We start from the raw sequence: 23,075 nt of genomic DNA, 5'->3' as shown, positions 1-23,075 counted from the left end.
GTACTGATATCTGATTACATTTTCACGCAATTTGGGTGCATAGATCCTGAGAAATCAGTACCCAGAACAACCACCTCTGGCCATAATAACGGCCTTGATACGCCTGGGCATTGAGTCAAACAGAGTTTGCATGACGTGTACAGGTACAGCTGCCCGTGCAGCTTCAACACGATACCACAGTTCATCAAGAGTAGTGACTGGCGTATCGTGACGAGCCAGTTGCTCGGCCACCATTGACCTGACGTTTCCAATTGGTGAGAGATCTGGAGAATGTGCTGGCCAGGGCAGCAGTCGGACATTTTCTGTATGCAGAAAGAACCCGTACAGGGCCTGCAACATGCGGTCGTGTATTATCATGCTGAATTATAGGGTTTCGCAGGGATCGAATGAAGGGTAGAGCCACGGGTATTAACACATCTGAAATGTAACGTCCACTGCAAAGTGCCGTCAATGCAAACAAGAGGTGACCGAGACGTGTAACCAATGGCACCCCATACCATCACGCCGGGTGATAAGCCAGTATGACTATGACGAATACATGCTTCCAATGTGCATTGACCGCGATGTCGCCAAACACGGATGCGACCATCATGATGCTGTAAACAGAACCTGGATCTATCCGAAAATATGACGTTTTGCCATTCTTGCTCCCACGTTCGTCGTTGAGTATACAATCGCAGGCGCACCTGTCTGTGATGCAGCGTCAAGGGTAACAGCAGCCACGGTCTCCGAACTGATAGTTCATGCTGCTGCAAACGTCGTCGAACTCTTCGTGCAGATGGTTGTTGCCTTGCAAACGTCCCCATCTGTTGACTCAGGGATCGAGACGTGGCTGCACGATCCGTTACAGCCATGCTAGTGTAACGAGACCGTTGGGATCCAGTAAGGCGTTCCGTATTACCCTCCTCAACCCACCGATTCCATATTCTGCTAACAGTCATTGGATCTAGACCAAATTGAGCAGCAATGTCGCGATACGATAAACCGCAATCGTGATAGGCTACAATCCGACGTTTATCAAAGTCGGAAACGTGATGGTACGCATTTCTCCTCCTTACACGAGGCATCACAACAACGTTTCACCAGGCAACGCCGGTCAACTGCTGTTTGTGTATGAGAAACCGGTTGGAAACTTTCCTCATGTCAGAACGTTGTAGATGTCGCCACCGGCGCCAGCCTTGTGTGAATGCTATGAAAAGCTAATCATTTGCATAGTACAGCACCTTCTTCCTGTCGGTTAAATTTCGCGTCTGTAGCACGTCACCTTCATGGTGTAGCAATTTTAATGGCCAGTAGTGTAAATAAAGGACCCTGTTGATACATGTGATAGAGTTGTGTTGTAGAAAGAGGATACCGGCCACCAAACAACATCCTCTCCCTTGATTCCTATGATAGGAGACTCAACAGTGGCGACAAGGATACTGCAGCTAAGTACGTGGAGTCTGCCCTGGATTAACTGTGGTTGTTCCTTCGCTTTCCGCTTCAGAAATATACCTGATTGATTTCGTATGAAGGTGACAAGTCATTACTAGTTCACATTAGAAATCAGTGAACTCCCCTAACCAAACCATTCTGCTGTTAGTGTTTCCCTACTGACAACACAACATTCATGGTCGCCTTCTATAATGCTGGGTCCAACTCTCATGATATCTTAAAGTCGATTCCGCATTACATATGGCTGTCCGGATACTTTTAATCAGATAGTGTGTGCTTTTACACCGATAAAACTTATCTACGTGGACAATGGTTTCAAAACATTTAATTGGAATCCTGTTAATGGAAATACACGTAGAACAAACTGTGCTGGGAAGTTCCGGGTAATTTAGTGACCAATTCTCATTAAAAATACTCTAGCCTAAAGAACAATATAGTGCTATTTTAAAACCAAAATCTATTTCTGTATGTAGAAAACAGTAACCTGACACCAGAATTGTGGGGCACGGGAGCTGATGCATTACAGGGTATTAACCCTGATTAATGTAATTATCTTAATGCTGTACTGCGGAGTCCTTCATATACCGTCTCCTTAATTGGTTTAGTTAGAAGGGCCACATAAACTTACTGGCGATGTCTGCTGCCCTTCTGCAGAACGCTCCACAATTGACCAACACCTGCGCAGTACTACACAGCTTCTGAGAAACCACCGCCGTGAGTTACACAGGGCACCAGTTCGTATCTTGCAACGGTAACATCGTTACAGCAGTTAAACGTACAGGACGCCGTGGTCGCCAATTTACAAGCCCGTTGTTCCTATTCGTCTGGACTAAACTAGATTTCTTAGTAAAGGACTTCTAAAAACGACTCATTCATTTTCAAAGCTCTCTATTTTCCAAAGTATTATATATCACGTGTGATTGACGCGTGAACCAACTGGAGTTACGAGTCTTGAGATAATGACAAAGCGAGAAAAGAATTTTTGTGTGTTGGAATGTGTGAGATGTTTATTTGTTGCAGCACTGCACCGTGAATTCAAAAAATATTATGGAAAATAGCCGCCATGTAAGCATAGGACCGAGCGTTGGTATCGACAGGTTAGAGACACTGCTTGTCTCTGTAAACAAAAAAGTACGGTCGGCCAAGTGTGCCAAATGGAACAGAGAAGAGGGCAAGGGATAGTTCAGTATGCCGTCTAAGAAAATCGGGAATACAGTAAGGTCTGATTCCACACCACTGTTTGGACCAATGACGTCATACTACTCGTAAAGAGAATCATTTCCCTTAGTTACGAAAACAATTACAGGCAACTTTTAATAATGGGCTGATTACTTTCTTTAATATGACTAGGACAAGATACGTCAACATGATCGTAAACAAACGTAAAAATTCACCAAATATTTCAGTCAGCAAACAAAATTAAATTAACGGGGCAACTGCGAGAATGAGGGGATTTTCGGAGAAGAAAATAAAAATAAAAGTTAGTAAAAGTAATAGCGTTCTAGAGGAACTAAGACAATTAACTCATGTGAAATAAGGAGAATGAAAATATACGGAAAATATAAAATTTGATTCGAACATTTTGCTTGCATTGTATAGCTTAAACGCTCGCAGCCGCACCGACCACAAAGTCACAAAGCATCGGCATATTCCAGGAATAACAAAAACAGGTTCCTCCGCATAGAACCGAACAAAAATGTACAAGAACCACTCGAGTGGAATCTCAAAATATGTTGGAGCTATGTAACTCAAACGAAGACAACAATGGCAGGAATACCCACCGCAAAGTAATCACATAGGCGATAAATAACACCCCATATCTCCCGAATATAACCCAAAAATTTCGATTAACACGCATTTAGAATCGAATATTTCGCTTGATAAATAAATACAAGAAACACCTCCACAAATTTACGAAAAGTCGAATAACACACACAAACTCCTTCAAATAAAATCAAACGAAAATATGAAGGAAAGACATGAAGTTATCGTAAGGTACTCGGAAGATATATGTTTCAATCGAAGACATCGATAACAGGTCCCTAGCTCACTTTCCGCTCCCCCAATAAAGAAAAAGCAGCTTAAACCAAAAATTGGACATACGAATGACTTTAAAAAATACCGAAAGTCACATAATTGCAATCGCATTATTCGATTGACGTATATAGCTAAGACGAAGAATAAACAGAAAGAAAATGCATAGTCAGTATAAAAATTACATTCGCAAAATTAACATGTCAAAAGCCACAGAGACAGAAAAGGAAACAACATACACTGATAAGCCACAACGTTTTAACCACTGCCCACTGCGACGTTGGTTGCCGCCTTGTGGTGTTGCGAACACGTGACACGGTAACAAATGTATCCAAGTGGAGCACACACTGTCAAGAGGACCACCCTAGCGAAAACACGGGCTGCAAGGGAAAATCCACTGCGGTAAGTGATTTTTACAAAGTGCAGATCATTATTACGCTGAGTCTGTGAACGAGTGTCTCGAAAACGGCGAAACCGGTCGAATGTTCACGCGCTGCTGTCGTGAGCATCTACGGAAAGAGGTAAAAGGACAGTGGAACTTCCATAGGCGACGAATGGTTGGACGTCCACTACTCTTCACAGAACGCGGGTTTCGAAGGTTTGTCTGCTCTGGAAAGTAGGACAGATAGTGATCTGTGGCATCCCTGCCGAAAGAGCACGATGCTGGTGCACGCACAAGTGTTTCGTAGCACATCGTACATCGTACATTGTTGAACATCGAACTCCACAGGCTACCACTCCTACAGGGTGTCTCAAAAATGACCGGTATATTTTAAATGGCAATAAAAACTGAACGAGCAGCGATAGAAATACACCGTTTGTTGCAATATGCTTGGGACAACAGTACATTTTCAGGCAGACAAACTTTCGAAATTACAGTAGTTACAATTTTCAACAACAGATGGCGCTGCGGTCTGGGAAACTCTATAGTACGATATTTTCCACATCACCATGCGTAGCAATAATATGGCGTAGTCTCTGAATGAAATTACCCGAAACCTTTGACAACGTGTCTGGCGGAATGGCTTCACATGCAGATGAGATGTACTGCTTCAGCTGTTCAATTGTTTCTGGATTCTGGCGGTACACCTGGTTTTTCAAGTGTCCCCACAGAAAGAAGTCACAGGGGTTCATGTCTGGCGAATAGGGAGGCCAATCCACGCCGCCTCCTGTATGTTTCGGATAGCCCAAAGCAATCACACGATCATCGAAATATTCATTCAGGAAATTAAAGACGTCGGCCGTGCGATGTGGCCGGGCACCATCTTGCATAAACCACGAGGTGTTCGCAGTGTCGTCTAAGGCAGTTTGTACCGCCACAAATTCACGAAGAATGTCCAGATAGCGTGATGCAGTAATCGTTTCGGATCTGAAAAATGGGCCAATGATTCCTTTGGAAGAAATGGCGGCCCAGACCAGTACTTTTTGAGGATGCAGGGACGATGGGACTGCAACATGGGGCTTTTCAGTTCCCCATATGCGCCAGTTCTGTTTATTGACGAAGCCGTCCAGGTAAAAATAAGCTTCGTCAGTAAACCAAATGCTGCCCACATGCATATCGCCGTCATCAATCCTGCGCACTATATCGTTAGCGAATGTCTCTCGTGCAGCAATGGTAGCGGCGCTGAGGGGTTGCCGCGTTTGAATTTTGTATGGATAGAGGTGTAAACTCTGGCGCATGAGACGATACGTGGACGTTGGCGTCATTTGGACCACAGCTGCAACACGGCGAACGGAAACCCGAGGCCGCTGTTGGATCACCTGCTGCACTAGCTGCGCGTTGCCCTCTGTGGTTGCCGTACGCGGTCGCCCTACCTTTCCAGCACGTTCATCCGTCACGTTCCCAGTCCGTTGAAATTTTTCAAACAGATCCTTTATTGTATCGCTTTTCAGTCCTTTGGTTACATTAAACCTCCGTTGAAAACTTCGTCTTGTTGCAACAACACTGTGTTGTAGCCGGTGGAATTCCAACACCAGAAAAATCCTCTGTTCTAAGGAATAAACCATGTTGTCTACAGCACACTTGCACGTTGTGAACAGCACACGCTTACAGCAGAAAGACGACGTACAGAATGGCGCACCCACAGATTGCGTTGTCTTCTATATCTTTCACATCACTTGCAGCGCCATCTGTTGTTGAAAATTGTAACTACTGTAATTTCGAAAGTTTGTCCGCCTGAAAATGTACTGTTGTCCCAAGCATATTGCAACAAACGGTGTATTTCTATCGCTGCTCGTTTAGTTTTTATTGCCGTTTCAAATATACCGGTCATTTTTGAAACACCCTGTATGTGTTCACATGTTGACCCAACGACATAGTCAATTATGATTACAGTGGGCACGGGACCATCGGGATTCGACAGTCGGTCAATGGAAACGTCTCGGTTCTTCGCGTGAATCACAGTTTTGCTACACTAACTCGATGATCGGTTCCACAAACACCGTCATCGAGATGAGCAACGAGAAACGTACAGCGCGCCACGGACGGAGGCCGATGGGAGCTGTATTATGGTATGGGAGACATTCTCCTGTACTTACATAGGACCTGTGGTACTATCCGAAGACACACTGACAGCTGCGAACGACCTGCATCTATTCATGTTTAATGTCTTTCCCGATGGCGGTGTCATCTTTTAGCAGTGCAGTTGTTCGTGTTTCGGAGCCAGAACCGTACCTTTGAGGAATATCATAGTGAACTCACGTTGTGTCTAAGCGACCAAACTCTCTTGATGTAAATCCTATGGAAATCATGTGGGTAACTATCGGGCGCCACCACCACGTACGCAAATCAACTGCCCGTTATTTACGCGAAGTACATGACCTGTGCGTAGACATCCAATTCCACATTATTCCACAAACCTGGTAACTAACTGTCGGATCCCTGATAAGCAGAATCAGCGATGTGTTGCGTTCCAAAGACGGATAAACAAGGTATTAAACAGGTGGTCATAATATTTTGGATCATCAGTTTATGCGAAAGCCTCAGTCGCACTTCACTATATAATTACTGGCATCCATATCACATCCACTAGAAGAGTTACCCAACAATGACAACAACACGACATGTAACAGAACAACCAACTTCACAGACGCAAGATCTCAACGACCTCACAATTTAATAATATCAATTTATTCAAAAAGTAAACAAAGTTTTCAATAACGTTACAACTCATTTCATTAACTACCATATGAGCAATCCAATTACGTTCCTGGCTAATCTCACCCTGAAAAAAATTGCCACATTTCAGAAACAGCCAAATAATTGTAAAGAAGAACATCATACTTACAAAAAATGGCTCTGAGCACTATGGGACTTAACATCGATGGTTATCAGTCCCCTACAACTTAGAACTACTTAAACCTAACTAACCTAAGGACATCACACAACACCCAGCCATCATGAGGCAGAGAAAATCCCTGACCCCGCCGGGAATCGAACCCGGGAACCCGGGCGTGGGAAGCGAGAACGCTACCGCACGACCACGAGATGCGGGCATCATCATACTTACAGTTATAATCATTCCACCCGCAGAAATTTAACTTATGCTCTAAAGTTCCTATCTAGTCCTAATCTGAGAAATTGATCTATATTCAGAAAGAAATAGCTTAAAATATGTTTACAAAATATATTTATAAACGTTACTTCTTTGTCTGTCGACAATGTAAGCTGTGCTTGCTGTTCACAAAAATTTACAGAGTACACTAAAAGTTAAGACAAACAGAGGTAACCCTTAATAACTGGTCGCTTATATCCTTCGCGATGTAAACTAATGACGTCCTTCGGGCCTAGCTTTAGACTCAAAAAATTAGCCGTCCGCCTAGGGGTCGAACTTGAAATATAGCCGCAAACTGTGTGGGAGATTTTTCGACTGCCGTTACATTTCAAACCATACCGTCGGCACCTCGTGCAACAATTAAGACTGGAATATGATAAGCTCCAGTCTCTACAATAAGAAGGTTCACATTGAACTAGGCAGCTGCCACATGTCTTTGAAACAGAGAAAAGCTAAACTGCTTCTCGTTCCTAAAGGAAGAATGAAAACTGAGGGAAGCAGATGTCAGTGACTACCATTTACTCTAGCGAACAATTGCACACAAATGGGGAATAGCAGTAGGCCCCTACGTAAGAGTCTGATATTAATAACATGAGAACCGTAACAATAAGAAAAGAATTTTCGCAATTGACATAGAAGTGAATTGTGATAAATTTGTTTTTACTGAGATGAATGTATAGAAAATCTAAAGAAAAAAGTGCAGATAAGACTTTCCGAAGACACTTCAAAAGACTCGTCACTTTACAAATAGAATTAACTACAAGTACTTCGTCGGATTTACCTTGCTCCTGAATATCTCGGAGCGGTGTTACGCACTTGTTCCCACGTAACTCTTTTCAGTAATACCGGAATCATCGTCGTGGTTCTGCTGTTTAAATTCTCCCACAGCTCAGCCGTATCCGTGCAACGAACGACGCTTCATGACGTCACCAAAACATTGTTGGCTCCCTAAATCCAGCAGAATGGAATTCCGCAGCTATTTCGGGGAATTAATGTGTTCGATTTGTTTTAATATCCTCAATATGAGGGATGCATATTTTTCATTCGTCAAGGAGAATCTTTTATCATGTTTCTTTTTAGATTTATGGTCTACATATTGGTTTTACCATAGTAATTACTAGATCTCCAAAATATCAAATTTTCCCAAGAAGAGTATCTGCTAGTTTTTTAACATCATTGTCCTGCCAGGTTCTGCTGATTAATAACAAAATTTGGAAATTTTTCTTGATATCAATTTGTAGCTGATTACTGTATTCATCTCTTGATCTTCCTCTACTATTTTTACTCCATAAAATTCCCTCCACTACCGAATGAACTCTTCGTGATGCCTCAGGATGTCCCATATGAACCGATTCTTTCTTTTAGTCAGGTTATGTCATAAATATCATTCTTCCCACTACACACATCAATAGATGTCCGATCGTCAGCATTCTTCTGCAACACCACATTTCAAAAGCTACTATTCTCTTTTTTATGAACTCCCTATCTTGCACATTTCATGTCTATAAAAGGCTACGCGTCATGACACCAAACAAATAACTTTAGAGAAGAAATTTCTAACCCTAAAAATTTATGAATCCCTATTTCAGAAACTATTTTCTTGCTGTTGCCAGTCTACATTTTATATCCTATTAACTTCGGCCACCATTAGTTATTTTGTTACACAAATAAAAGAACTCTCCTACTGCTTTTAGTGTCTGATGGTCTAACCCAATTCCTTCAACACCGCCTGGTTATGTTAGACTACACTCCATTATACTTGTTACAATACGAATTAAATCTGCAAATTTTGACCTTTTTCCTACAAAAATGGAAAGGAACCAGCATCTCCTATGGCCTAGTATTTAAAGTAGTAGTCCTGTAAGCTCATAAGACCTTCATGTGGTGATACAGTCCTCCATTGTGTAATTCCATATTTTATTATCATATTCACGGTCCCCGATCTCAGGGACAATTTAAGCTTGTGTATATGTAGTATATATGCTGACCACAATTTATTGGTTATGAATTTTAGATCAAAACTGAAGGAACTGGAAAAAGGTAGGAATTTAAAGAGATGGGACCTGGATAAACTGAAAGAATCAGAGGTTTTAGAGAGTCTCAGAGAGGACATTAGGGAACGGGTGATAAATACAGGGGAAAGAAACACAGTAGAAGGAGAATGGGTAGCTCTTAGGGATGGATTAGTGAAGGCTGCAGATGATCAAGTACATCAAACGACGAGGGCTAGTAAAAATCCTTGGGTTGTTGAATTTAACTGCAGAAAGACGAACATATGGAAATTCAGTTAATGAAGCAAACGAAAAGGAATACAAACGTCCCAAAAATGAGATCGACAGGAAGTGCAAAATAACTAAACAAGGATGGCTAGAGGACAAATGTCAGGCTGTAGAGGCATATATCACTAGGTGCCTGATGACTACAGGAAAATTAAAGAAACCTTTGGAGAAAAGAGAACCACTTGCATGAATATCAAGAGCTAAGATGTAAAACCAGTACTAAGCAAAGAAGGGAAAGCAGAAACGTGCTATCCTTTCGTGAGGGACACCGTACTCAAGCTCAAAACGATCTGATAAAAATTCCTGATCTTAGCACTGAAACAATTCCGTGACTGGAAAGACCAAACAAAGATGAGTAGCCCTCCCAGGACGCTCCATTGAAAGCTCTGCTAGAGGATGTTCTTGGTCCAAGTGGTATCTTAGGATTTCTCTAGATCAAAGAAGAATTCTTTGGGCGTTGCCTACGTAGGAAATGCAAAACAAATTTAAGTTTAATCTGTGGAAAGCGAAGGTCTTCATAAAATAAACTACTGGTATGCTATAAGCTATTCAGAATTATACCAGCATGTTCTACTTGAGAAGAAACTTCTAAATGTCATTAAATCAACAACAAATGCTGGTACATCTACTAGTTCCAGCCCCGGCACAATTAATTTTTAACCATGTATAAGATACTGATAAACATTGCAATCTTTTAAATATTTTAAGTTTCAAGAATGCCTTTATAAGTTAGTTTTGGTGTGAGGATAAGAACTGTAAAATGTTGTAAGAATTGCACATTCAGTAGCATATATGAAAGGCTACCTTTTGTTTCTAGAGTCCCAACGTCCAACTTGCAAAAGGTACCAGTGTCTCAACTTATGGTAATACAAAGTTGCAGCCCTATTACGAAAGTACTAAGTGAGTGAATGACCAAACTGTCACGTTCCAGCCTACCTAGATCTCAGGTTACCCTGCAAATCAGCCCGTCACCATAAACAGTTTTCTTCCATTCATGATTGTTGATTATGCCAATTCACAACCAGACTGTAACATTACAGCCTAACATAGACCTCGGCCTATGCTACATATCGGTACATCGTCACATACACTTTTCTTTCTTTCACGTTTGTAAACTTCCGTAAGTTTGTGGTTTTGAACATAAAGCTCAAGTGGTGGTATTACAGCCTCTAGCAGGATCAAGTCATCTACGACGGAATGAAATCTCCGAAACCTACACTGAAAGTTACTAGCAACTACATTCGAGGTTCCTGAGTACTTTCCAAGTGATAATACTCCATGTTCTCCCTACAAAGCTCGTGGGGCCGACAATATGATATCCACTCATGCTTGTACGCTCATTGTATAGCTTCACAAGGGATACTGATAATTATTGATTATAATGTATCCCTCCATGAGTTGGGGGAACGTAATTCTTTTCCATATATTGCTGCACAGAGCACACAGAATATATTTTACTACGATGGTTCACAAATTCCCTGCGATTTTGTTTTTCATGTTGGCATTCCGTTTGCTGCCTGTTTATTTGGCGACTGTTAGTTTTGTTTTTAGTTCACTGTTGCTACTTGACTTTAGATATTCTCAATTGTCTTCTGGAGATAGTGAGTGAAGCTGTGGACGCTAGAAAATGGAGTTCCAAGTGGAGAAAACGCAACATTTCCGACATGTTCTTCTGTGTGAGTTCAGTAGAGAGGTGACAGCAGCGGATCCAACCAGACACATTTGCGCCGTGTATGGGACCAATGACTTTCAAGAGAGAGCATGACAGAAAAATGGCTTGCTCGTTTTAAGCAGGTTTGTTTTGACATTACTGACTCCACATGTTCGCGAAGGCTTTCAGGGTTTGATGAAGATAGTTTAAACTCATTAGCCCACAAAGGCTCACGTCAATGTACTAGAAAGCTGGGAAATGTTATCAACTGTAATCCTCCCACCAATGCAACGGGGAAGGTTCTAAATTCGGGTTTATGTATTCAGCAGTCTCTAAGCCAAAAACGCAAAGATCAGCGGGAATCCATAGGTGCATCTCTGGTTTCTCCTCATCAATTGGCTCGTAAACAACGCCGACGAGTCCTATCCTGTGTCGTTATTGATGACGAGAAATGGTGTCTTCATACTAACATAAGAAAAAGAAATGAATGGTTGAGCCCCCCCCCCCCTCCCAAAAAAAGAAGAGAAAAAAAGAAACAGCAACTCCCAATAAAAAAATCTGCACGCAAAGATAATGTTATGCATCTGCTGGACCAGTGACGGTGTGGGGTACTACTGATTGCTTCCCCGATTGTTGACGTTTATTGTCAACAACTGAGGCGTGCCGAGCGGAGTGGCCGCGCGGTTTGAGGCGTCGTGTCACGGGCTGCGCGGCCAATACCGCCGGAGGTTCGAGTCCTCCCTCGGTCATGGGTGTGTGTGTTGTTCTTAGCATAAGTTTGTTTAACTTAGTTTAAGTAGTGTGTAAGTCTAGGGACCGATGGCGTATGCAGTTAGGTCCCTTAGGAATTCACACATATTTGAACATTTTTGAACTGAGACAACGACCATGAAAACTGCGCGAAGTGATGCTACACCATGACAACGCCCACTAGTATTATGTTAGACTGAAAAGAGACACTACACAGGTGTTGGGTTGAGAAGTCATTCCACTGATGTTGTACCCTCAGATTTTTATCTTTGCCGCTCTCTGTCGAAAAATCTTGAAGGAACTTCCTCGCTGGATGAAAATGGTCTCCGAACATGACTCGACGATTTCTTTACTTCAAAACCACCTCATTTCTACAATCACTAAATCTAAAGTTACCCAAGCGTTTGCAGACTGTTGTAAATATTGTAGGAGAATAATTATTGATGACCAAAGTCTCTGTTATGTGAAGAACGCTACAAACTTAGCACCAACCCAGCATATTCCCTGTGGAGTGCCACCTCATAGCCACTAGATACCGAGGAATGAGAAACAGGCAATGCTGAATTCGGTTTCCATTTGGAGAAGGGTCTCAAGAAATCTTCTTTGTTGTTGGAAGAAAAGCCTCAGCTGGTCCCTCTCAGGAACTGTTCTGTGATGACGTAACACTTAATCGGGTAACTTCTGCAAACACCAATGTCTACTGGGCTGGTCAGGAGAGACCCATCACTATTTACACCATCATCACAAGTCCCAGAAATCCTCATGGTGGTCTCTCATGCTAATGGAGACCTATTTGTACTGTATGTACTACTCAGAATATCTTAACACGATTTCGTTCAGCTCTCTTTATTAACTTTGTACTATTTTGTCCTCGCTACCTGAATGGCTGATAGGCACTCAGCAGCTGATTGGAGTTTATATCGTAGCAATCAGAGAATTAGGCAAGCCCCTTAATGTAGAACAGCAGTCCTCATTCCAACAGGGGACAAGTTGTCTTCGTGCTTGACCTGATAACTTTGATTAGGATGCTTTCGACCGAAGTCATAACGTATCCACCAACTATTGAATATCATAACTGTTTAGAACAGTCAGTTGGCTGCACAGTATCCAGTTGGTTTCGTCGAGCATCCATTTCGGAGGATTGGTTCCGAGCACAGCTCGATCTACTGGTCAGCTCAGGTCTAATACTAGTCGCTGGAAGGCAAATCGTCAACCTCCGTATACCGAGCGAAAATGGTTCACAATTCTCTGAGCACTATGGGACTTAACATCTGAGGTCATGAGTCCCCTAGAGCTTAGAACTCCTTAAACCTAACTAACCTAAGGACATCACACACATCCATGCCCAAGGCAGGATTCGAACCTGCGACGGTAGCGGTCGCGCGGTTCCAGACTGAAGCGCATAGAACCGCTCGGCCACGCCGGCCGGCCATACCAATCACTTTCAGTGAGATTTGAAGAGCACGTTGGAAGATTGATGGCGGAGAACAGCCGTGAGGAAACGCTGAATCCCATGCTCTCCACCATACTGAGAAGACATATTTCTTATATTTGTGTGTGACTCTCTATAGCTCCACCGCTGATCCCCATAGCACACTACTCTCATTACATTCTCCACTAACGATAAATTGTTGATGAACTGTGTTACGAACCTGTCGACAGCCTGATGTCTATTACGTCACTAGGGGAACAATTATAGGGACTATATGATCACGCTGTATGGCATGTGCACCATTAAACAAGTGCCTACAAGTTAGTGTGTATGGAGATATTCGTCATTCGCAAATTCGACTACCCTACCCTTAGTTCTCTCACAACCGACATTGTTCTTTATGTGGCGCTGTAACCAGTTAGCACAGAGGTGTCATTCTCTTTGAAGTAGGTTTCCCGCAAACACAGACGCAACGGTTTCTCCTACACCATTTTTCTCATTTCCTTCACATGATTTATGAATTCACTTCACTGTAGAATGGGAGCCATCTCCTCGGCAGGGTTTGTCTATGTGTCCTCTTTATTTTACCTCGTTTGGGGAATTAATGATGGTCAGGGTGGGGCAGGGGTGAGAAGGGGGGGAGGAGAGGGGTTTTTGTGTTTCTCAGACAGATTTACTATCCTATCGCCTCAGTAGATACATAGTCGTGAAATTATTCCAACATAATGAATAGCGAGTGGTCTCATGGTTTTGTTTTTGGTTTTTTCCTTCCGTTTCTCTTTTGATGATCAAGTAGGTGGTACAAGCATGGTGTAAATGGTAGCAATACCCTGTTTTCACCGTTGCTTTTGAATGTTTCAAATGGCTCTGAGCACTATGCGACTTAACTTCTGAGGTCATTAGTCGCCTAGAACTTCGAACTAATTAAACCTAACTAACCTAAGGACATCACACACATCCATGCCCGAGGCAGGATTCGAACCTGCGACCGTAGCGGTCGCTCGGTTCCAGACTGTAGCGCCTAGAACCGCACGGCCACTCCGGCCAGCGTTCCTTTTGAAGTTCACTTACCTCATTTGACATAACTCACCGCAGGACATAACACATTTAAGCACACTGTGTTTTACAACAGTGACAGTATACTCACCCAGTTTCTTGTACACTATCTTATCAAAAGAGATCGAACAACTATTACTGAACATTAAATTGGAGTGTGTCTACCCATCGTCTTTAAGATGGATTGAACCCTGATGGGAACACTTTCGGAAGTTGGCTGAATATCTGTGTGGTAACGGTAGCCCAATGATCCTCAAGAACCGAAACCAGGTATGGTAATGATGTTGGATATTAGGGTTTGGAGGGAAGCTGAAGTTCTAACTCACGCCACAGACGTTCCATTGTGTTCAGGTCGGAGTTCTCAGCAGGCCAATCGATTTCAGGAATGTTATTGTCCGCAAACAGTTGACTCCCAAAGGCAACATTGTGTAAGGATGCATTGTCACGCTGATATAAACAAGTTTCCTCTGAACTGTTACTCTACTGTACACAGTGATTTAAAAATTTCTCCACATTCTGCGTTTTCTTAGGCGTAATATGGGGACCACAGCCTCACTGAACGACAAGAAAAAAAGGAAAAAACGCCATATGATAATTTCATCTCCTCTGTATTTCATTGTTGGCGCAACACAGCCGGCCGCTGTGGCCGAGTGGTTTTACGCGCTGAGGTCCGGTACTGCGCTGCTGCTACGGTCGCAGGTTTGAATCCTACCTCGGGCATGGATGTGTGCGATGTCCTTAGATTAGTTAGGTTTAAGTAGTTCTAATTCTAGGGGACTGATGACCTCAGAAGTTAAGTCCCATAGTGCTTAGAGCCATTTGAATTCGAAGCGCAACACATGGCCGCAGGAATTCCTCAAATCCAAAGACTTCCAACAGACTGTCACACGGAATAGCGTGATTCATCACTACAAATCACTCATGTCCAGTCATAAACTCATTTCCAGTGCAATCGCTCTTTACAGAACCCGAAGCATCGCTTACAACTACCTACAGAAATGAGTGGCTTATGAAGAGCTGCTCGACCATTTTAGTCCATTATTTTTAACTCCCTACGCACAGGACGCACCTGTAGTGATGGTAGCAATTTGGAATTCCCGAGTGATTCATTCCTTCCGCTGACTTCATGAGATTTTTTACGAGCATCTCTCGCAATGCACTATGGTTCCTGGCTGTCTATATATGAGGTCCACGTGGTGTTGATTTAGCTGTAGTTGTTCATTCATTTTTCCACTTGACGTCATTTCACCATGCCAGCTTTGGAACTCTTGAAATGCCGGTGTTTGTTACTCAGATGACAGCCATTCTGCTGATACTCTTTCTCTGTTGACATACAGTTCTCCATGCCTCCTTTTATAGTGGCTGGACCACACTCGTGACATCTGTAGTGACTGACAGTTCGCAATTTTTCACAAACATAACTTTTATTTATGTGCGTTTACAAGGTTGATGACTGAACAAGAGCCGGCCGTTGTGGCCGAGCCTTTCTAGGCGCTTCAGTCCGGAACCGCGCTGCTGCTGCAGTCGCAGGTTTGAATTTTGCCTCGGGCATGGATGTGTGTGGTGTCCTTAGGTTAGTTAGATTTAAGTAGTTCTACGTTCTAGAGGACTGATGACCTCAGATGTTAAGTCCCATAGTGCTCGGAGCCATTTGAACCATTTTTTGAACTGAACAAGAAAAGAAAGGTAACAATACCGATTGAGGCAAACAAAAAGTTGACTTTAAAATTTTCCCCAAATGTACGTGGTAACACACACACACACACTAGTAAACGCCCAATTCAGAGACGAAGACGTAATCTTCAGCGGTCGAAGTCCACAACGTCGGCATCCGGAGTGAACTGAACTTCGGGGCTGGTTCTAGCCCCAAAATAGCTGTCTCCAGCCAGACAGGTTTTGGCGTAGTGGTACTTCCTGCAGGCCGTGGCCCGAGCTCCCCCTGCAGGAAGTAGTGCTCGGAATATCTGTTTCTATTATCTTGTATGTAAGTAGCTGGTGTTTACCATCGTGCTTTTGGCATGCCTTGAACGTAGACAACCCCGTCCTCTGTGGTGTAATATAGGTTGCCGGCGCTAAGGGACTACCTTGGCTCTGGCATAAAAGCATCCAATGACCATCCCGCATTACATTGAAGTGCCCAGCTACTTTTGGTCAATTACTTTTGAATACACTATGGGAGTGGCGTCGAAACGAGCCCCCGGAGTAGACAACATTCCATTAGAACTACTGACAACCTTGGGAGAGCCAGTCCTGGCAAAACTCTACCATCTGGTGAGCAAGATGTATGAGACAGGCGAAATACCCACAGACTTCAAGAAGAATATAATAATTCCAATTCCAAAGAAAGCAGGTGTTGACAGATGTGAAAATTACCGAACTATCAGTTTAAAGTCACAGCTGCAAAATACTAACGCGAATTCTTTACAGACGAATGGAAAAACTGGTAGAAGCGGACCTCGGGGAAGATCAGTTTGGATTCCGTAGAAATATTGGAACACGTGAGGCAATACTAACTTTACGACTTATCTTAGAAGAAGGATTAAGGAAAGGCAAACCTACGTTTCTAGCATTTGTAGACTTAGAGAAAGCTTTTGACAACGTTAACTGGAATACTCTCTTTCAAATTCTGAAGGTGACAGGGGTAAAATACAGGGAGCGAAAGGCTATTTACAATTTGTACAGAAACCAGATGGCAGTTATAAGAATCGTGGGGCATGAAAGGGAAGCAGTGGTTGGGAAGGGAGTGAGACAGGCCTGTAGCCTCTGCCCCATGTTATTCAATCTTTATATTGAGCAAGCAATATAGGAAACAAAAGAAAAATTCGGAGTAGGAATTAAAATTCATGGAGAAGAAGTAAAAACTTTGAGGTTCGCCGATGACATTGTTATTCTGTCAGAGACAGCAAAGGACTTGGAAGAGCAGTTGAACGGAATGGACAGAGTCTTGAAAGGAGGATATAAGATTAACATCAACAAAAGCAAAACGAGGATAATGGAATGTAGTCAAATTAAATCGGGTGATGCTGAGGGGATTAGATTAGGAAATGAGACACTTAAAGTAGTAAAGGAGTTTTGCTATTTGGGGAGCAAAATAACTGATGATGGTCGAAGTAGAGAGGATATAAAATGTAGACTGGCAATGGCAAGGAAATCGTTTCTGAAGAAGAGAAATTTGTTAACATCGAGTATAGATTTAAGTGTCAGGAAGTCGTTTCTGAAAGTATATGTATGGAGTGTAGCCATGTATGGAAGTGAAACATGGACGATAACCAGTTTGGACAAGAAGAGAATAGAAGCTTTCGAAATGTGGTGCTACAGAAGAATGCTGAAGATAAGGTGGGTAGATCACGTAACTAATGAGGAGGTATTGAATAGGATTGCGGAGAAGAGAAGTTTGTGGCTTAACTTGACTAGAAGAAGGGATCGGTTGGTAGGACATGTTTTAAGGCATCAAGGGATCACAAATTTAGCATTGGAGAGCAGCGTGGAGGGTAAAAATCGTAGAGGGAGACCAAGAGATCAATACACTAAGCAGATTCAGAAGGATGTAGGTTGCAGTAGGTACTGGGAGATGAAGAAGCTTGCACAGGATAGAGTAGCATGGAGAGCTGCATCAAACCAGTCTCAGAACTGAAGACCACAACAACAACAACAACAATGGGAGTGGCATTGATCAATGTCTTACAAATATTTGCTATTCAAAAATGGTTCAAATGGCTCTGAGCACTATGGGACTTAACATCTATGGTAAGCAGTCCCCTAGAACTTAGAACTACTTAAACCTAACTAACCTAAGGACATCAAACACATCCATGCCCGAGGCAGGATTCGAACCTGCGACCGTAGCAGTCGCGCGGCTCCGGACTGAGCGCCTAGAACCGCTAGACCACCGCGGCCGGCATATTTACTATTAAAAACAGTCTTGATCACGATATATTTATCAAGGTGACCGGTTTCGACCACTTCTGTGGTCATCTTCAGACCATTGAGTAGGAACGTCTTTCTGTCTCCAACCGAAAGAGGTTCCTACTCAATGGTCTAAAGATGACCACAGTAGTGGTCGAAAGCGGTCACGTTGAAAAAAAATCGTGATTAAGACTCTTTTTAATAGTAAATACTTTTCGTCAGATGGTGTACTTATGAAGACGCTCCATTTGAGAAGATACGGTTCAGTGCGGAGAGTGCCGCCTTTTCTACAGACTGAAAGTTTCTGATCACTGGCGATAATGCTTTCTGATTATCAAATGTTGACAGACTCTCAAATGTTCCTTCCTCTCTTTTTATTACCCACCTGAATTCCCTCTGCTTGTGTGCTGTGTATTGAATAGGAGACCTAGAAACGACGGAGAGGCTTCGTCATGTCGTAGCCCTCAGTGGGTTACAACCTCACAACGTCACAACAGGACACAGTAGTCCACCCACCACACCGCCGCCCCACACCGAACCAAGGGTTGTTCTGCGTTTAGGCCCCCAGTGGAACCCCCCCCCCTCCCCTCCCCCACTACCACCACGGGAACGACTCTTACCAAACGAGTGTAACCCCAATTGCTTGCGTGGTAGAGTAATTATGGTGTATGCGTACCTAGAGACAGTGTTTGCGCAGCAATTGCCGATATAGTGTAACTGAGGCGGAATAAAGGTTCAAATGGTTCAAATGGCTCTGAGCACTACGGGACTTAACATCTGAGGTCATCAGTCCCCTAGAACTTACAGCTACTTGTTGTTGTTGTTGTTGTTGTTGTGAACTTCAGTCCTGAGACTGGTTTGAAGCTGCTCTCCATGCTACCCTATCCTGTGCAAGCTTCTTCATCTCCCAGTACTTACTACAACCTACATCCTTCTGAATCTGCTTAGTGTACTCATCTCTTGGTCTCCCTCGACGATTTTTGCCCTCCACGCTGCCCTCCAATGCTAAATTTGTGATCCCTTGATGCCTCAGAACATGTCCTACTAACCGGTCTTTTCTAATTGTCAAGTTGTGCCACAAACTCCTCTTCTCCCCAATTCTATTCAATACTTCATCATTAGTTATGTGATCTACCCATCTAATCTTCGGCATTCTTCTGTAGCACCACATTTAGAAGGCTTCTATTCTCTTCTTGTCCAAACTATTTATGGTCCATGTTTCACTTCCATACATGGCTACACTCCATACAAATACTTTCAGAAACGACTTCCTGACACTTAAATCTATACTCGATGTTAACAAATTTCTCTTCTTCAGAAATGCTTTCCTTGCCCTTGCCAGTCTACATTTTATATCTTCTCTACTTCGATCATCATCAGTTATTTTGCTCCCCAAATAGCGAAACTCCTTTACTACTTTAAGTGTCTCATTTCCTAATCTAATTCCCTCAGCATCACACGACTTAATTCGACTACATTCCATTATCTTCATTTTGCTTTTGTTGATGTTCATCTTATATCCTCCTTTCAAGACACTGTCCATTCCGTTCAACTGCTCTTCCAAGTCCTTTGCTGTCTCTGACAGAATTACAATGTCATCGGCGAACCTCGAAGTTTTTATTCCTTCTCCATGGATTTTAATACCTACCCCGAATTTTTCTTTTGTTGCCGTTACTGCTCGCTCAATATACAGACTGAATAACATCGGGGAGAGGCTACAAACCTGTCTCACTCCCTTCCCAACCACTGCTTCCCTTTCATGCCCCTCGACTCATATAACTGCCAACTGGTTTCTGTACAAATTGTAAATAGCCTTTCGCTCCCTGTATTTTACCCATGGCACTATCAGAATTTGAAAGAGAGTATTCCAGCCAACATTGTCAAAAGCTTTCAAAGTCTACAAAAGCTAGAAACGTAAGTTTGCCTTTCCTTAATCTAGCTTCTAAGATAAGTCGTAAGGTCAGTATTGCCTCACGTGTTCCAGCATTTCTGCGGAATCCAAACTGATCTTCCCCGAGGTCGGCTTCTACCAGATTTTCCATTCGTCTGTAAATAATACGTGTTACTATTTTACAGCTGTGACTTATTACACTACTAGTTCGGTAATTTTCACATCTGTCAGCACCTGCTTTCTTTGGGATTGGAATTATTATATTCTTCTTGATGTCTGAGGGTTTTCCACCTGTCTCATACATCTTGCTCACCAGACGGTAGAGTTTTGTCAGGACTGGCTCCCAGAAGGCTGTCAGTTCTAATGGAATGTTGTCTACTCCGGGGGCCTTGTTTCGACTCAGGTCTTTCAGTGCTCTGTCAAACTCTTCACGCAGTATCGTATCTCCCATTTCATCTTCATCTACATCCTCTTCCATTTCCATAATATTGTCCTCAAGTACATCGCCCTTGTCTAGACCCTCTATATACTCCTTCCACCTTTCTGCTTTCCCTTCTTTGCTTAGAACTGGGTTTCCATCTGAGCTCTTGATATTCATACAAGTCGTTCTCTTTTCTTAAAAGGTCTCTTTAATTTTCCTATAGGTAGTATCTATTTTACCCTTAGTGAGATAAGCCTCTACTTCCTTACATTTGTCCTCTAGCCATCCCTGCTTAGCCAGTCAGCACTTGCTGTCGATCTCATTTTTGAGACGTTTGTATTCCTTTTTGCCTGTTTCATTTACTGCATGTTCATATTTTCTTAACAACTTAAACCTAACTAACCTAAGGAGATCACACACATCCATGCCCGAGGCAGGATTCGAACCTGCGACCGTAGCGGTCGCGCGGTTCCAGACTGAAGCGCCTAGAACCGCTCGGCATAAAGGGCATCAGGTCGCATTCGCCGAGGCAGATGGAAAACCGCCTTAGAAACTATCCACGGGCTGGCTGGGACACCGGACTATGATATTAATTCCGCCCGGCGGACTCTTACCAGGGACCGGAACGCCTTCCCGCCTGAGAGGCAGTGCGTTAGAACGCGCGCCTAGCCGGTCGGGCTCCCTTTGTTTACTGAATTTGGCTGCTCGCGATTGCTCCATGTAATCCGTTAGGAGCATTTGTTGTAGAGTTCACAGGCTCGATTGGCATCCCCGAGCATCCAGTATAAAGAGAATTCATTTAGGCAGTCACCCGATTTCGCGATTAAGCCTTTTGCACCACTGGAGTGCGGTTGGTGCTGCAGTGGTTGCTCGCTAACTTATTCTCCTCAATAGCCACGCACCCCGTAGGCACACAGTACGTACTCTGTCTGAAGAGAGAATGAGAGAGAGAGAGAGAGAGAGAGAGAGAGAGAGAGAGTGGAGGAGAGGAGAGATGTTTATACCATCTTCCTTGTAAAGCTAAGATGCTCATTTACTCTGAAATACGACATTCCAACACAGTGCCACAGGTTTGTCAGCTATGTATGCCTAGAAATTAAGACAATGTTCTCATTCAAATGAGCAAAAAAAGGCCAAGTTTGAAATTTTTTTCAGTCGATGAAAAGCTATATAAAGAATCTGTTTGGGAATTATGGTTGATCACACATTTAACTTCATTTTAGATTTTCAATAAAAAAATGGCACCCATAATTATGGTTTGATCAAGAGCCTGTGAGTATGAAGTATGTAGAGCGCGTGCAGTGTAACCTCTAAGGAGTTACCTCAATTCAAATATGGATAACATCAAACTAAAGTACATTAATTGGGAACTTAAACCTAATCACAACGAAATAACCTGAAATTTAACGATGTGGGGCCAACTCGAACTCTGAGTTCAATTTTTGGGCATTTTGTTCACTCTTTATGCCTTTACAAAAAAATTGGTAATATTAACGAATTTCATACATTATAGGTATAAGCTCCTAGGAAAGGTGTTTACTTTTCGAGGTTCAAAGGTACAAGTTAATAGGCTCAACAGTTTTTTATTTTATGCTGTAAGCAGTTTTGAAAAATCGTTTCTTCAGGAAAACCTGTTTAAAGTTTAGGAAAAACTTTTATATGGATTATTAGCTACCTTTGGACAAAACTACATGTTATTATACATTTTTCATATCGCTGAAGACAGAGCTGCAGTTAGACGTTCAAAATTCAAAATACCTAATTCAATATGGTGGACCAAAAATTATATTTTGACCAATTTTGAGTGAAATTTGATGAAAAAAGTGTTTTCGTTACTCACGTTCGGTCTGCAACTGCAGGACCGCACATCAACCCTCCCTCTAACTGGAATTGTTTTTCAAGACCTAATCTCTCCTTCTTTTCACCATCAAAGTCGATCTAGCTGAGCTGGAAATGCTGCGTTCGGCAGCCTGCACACGTTGTTCGCCAGCTTTTTCGGCGAATATGTTTGCATGTATACTGTAATACAAATCATTTTGCTGAACGTGCGTCACGGCACGACATGTTTTCTACCTCAGCTGGACGTCTCCGTCTTAGAGCGTCCCACGGCGGCCGTGACACTGCTTCAAACAGTGGGCCTTTGTAACTTTTATACCGCACTGATTAAAAAATCTTTTCGTCCCAACATTCTAGACACATATACGTTTCAAAACATGCAGATAAAAATCGAATTTTCTACCGTTTTGAATGAGAACCTGGTCTTCTTTTAAAATTTTTAAAAAAGAGGTGGAGCCCCTCCACGCCCACACCGGCATGATGGCCAACACAAAAGGTCTACTGCCATCTCTGCATAAGGGTTAGTATTCACTAAGGTGAGGTGTCGCAGGATGTGGGTACTACGATGTTTGCGTACGTCTGGTTAAGATTGACCATTAATACGCGCTCATCTGGAGATAGATTGGTCGAAATCTGACGAAGGGTAGCGGTTTTAAGGGCAGAGGAAAAAAAGTGCCAAGGCAAGAGCCAAGGGAAAAAAACCTCTGCGATAGTTGGGTCGGGTGGTAAGAGCAGTAGCGTTTGTCTTGCTGCCTGCGATAGGTTGTGCAAGGATGGGCTTTGTTAGTAGTGGGTATCATGCATGTCGATACCTTGACGTTGTGCGTTTGT

This window comes from Schistocerca nitens, chromosome 8, assembly GCF_023898315.1.
Source record: "Schistocerca nitens isolate TAMUIC-IGC-003100 chromosome 8, iqSchNite1.1, whole genome shotgun sequence".
NCBI classification, from domain to species: domain Eukaryota; kingdom Metazoa; phylum Arthropoda; class Insecta; order Orthoptera; family Acrididae; genus Schistocerca; species Schistocerca nitens.
This window is presented reverse-complemented; position numbering follows the sequence as displayed.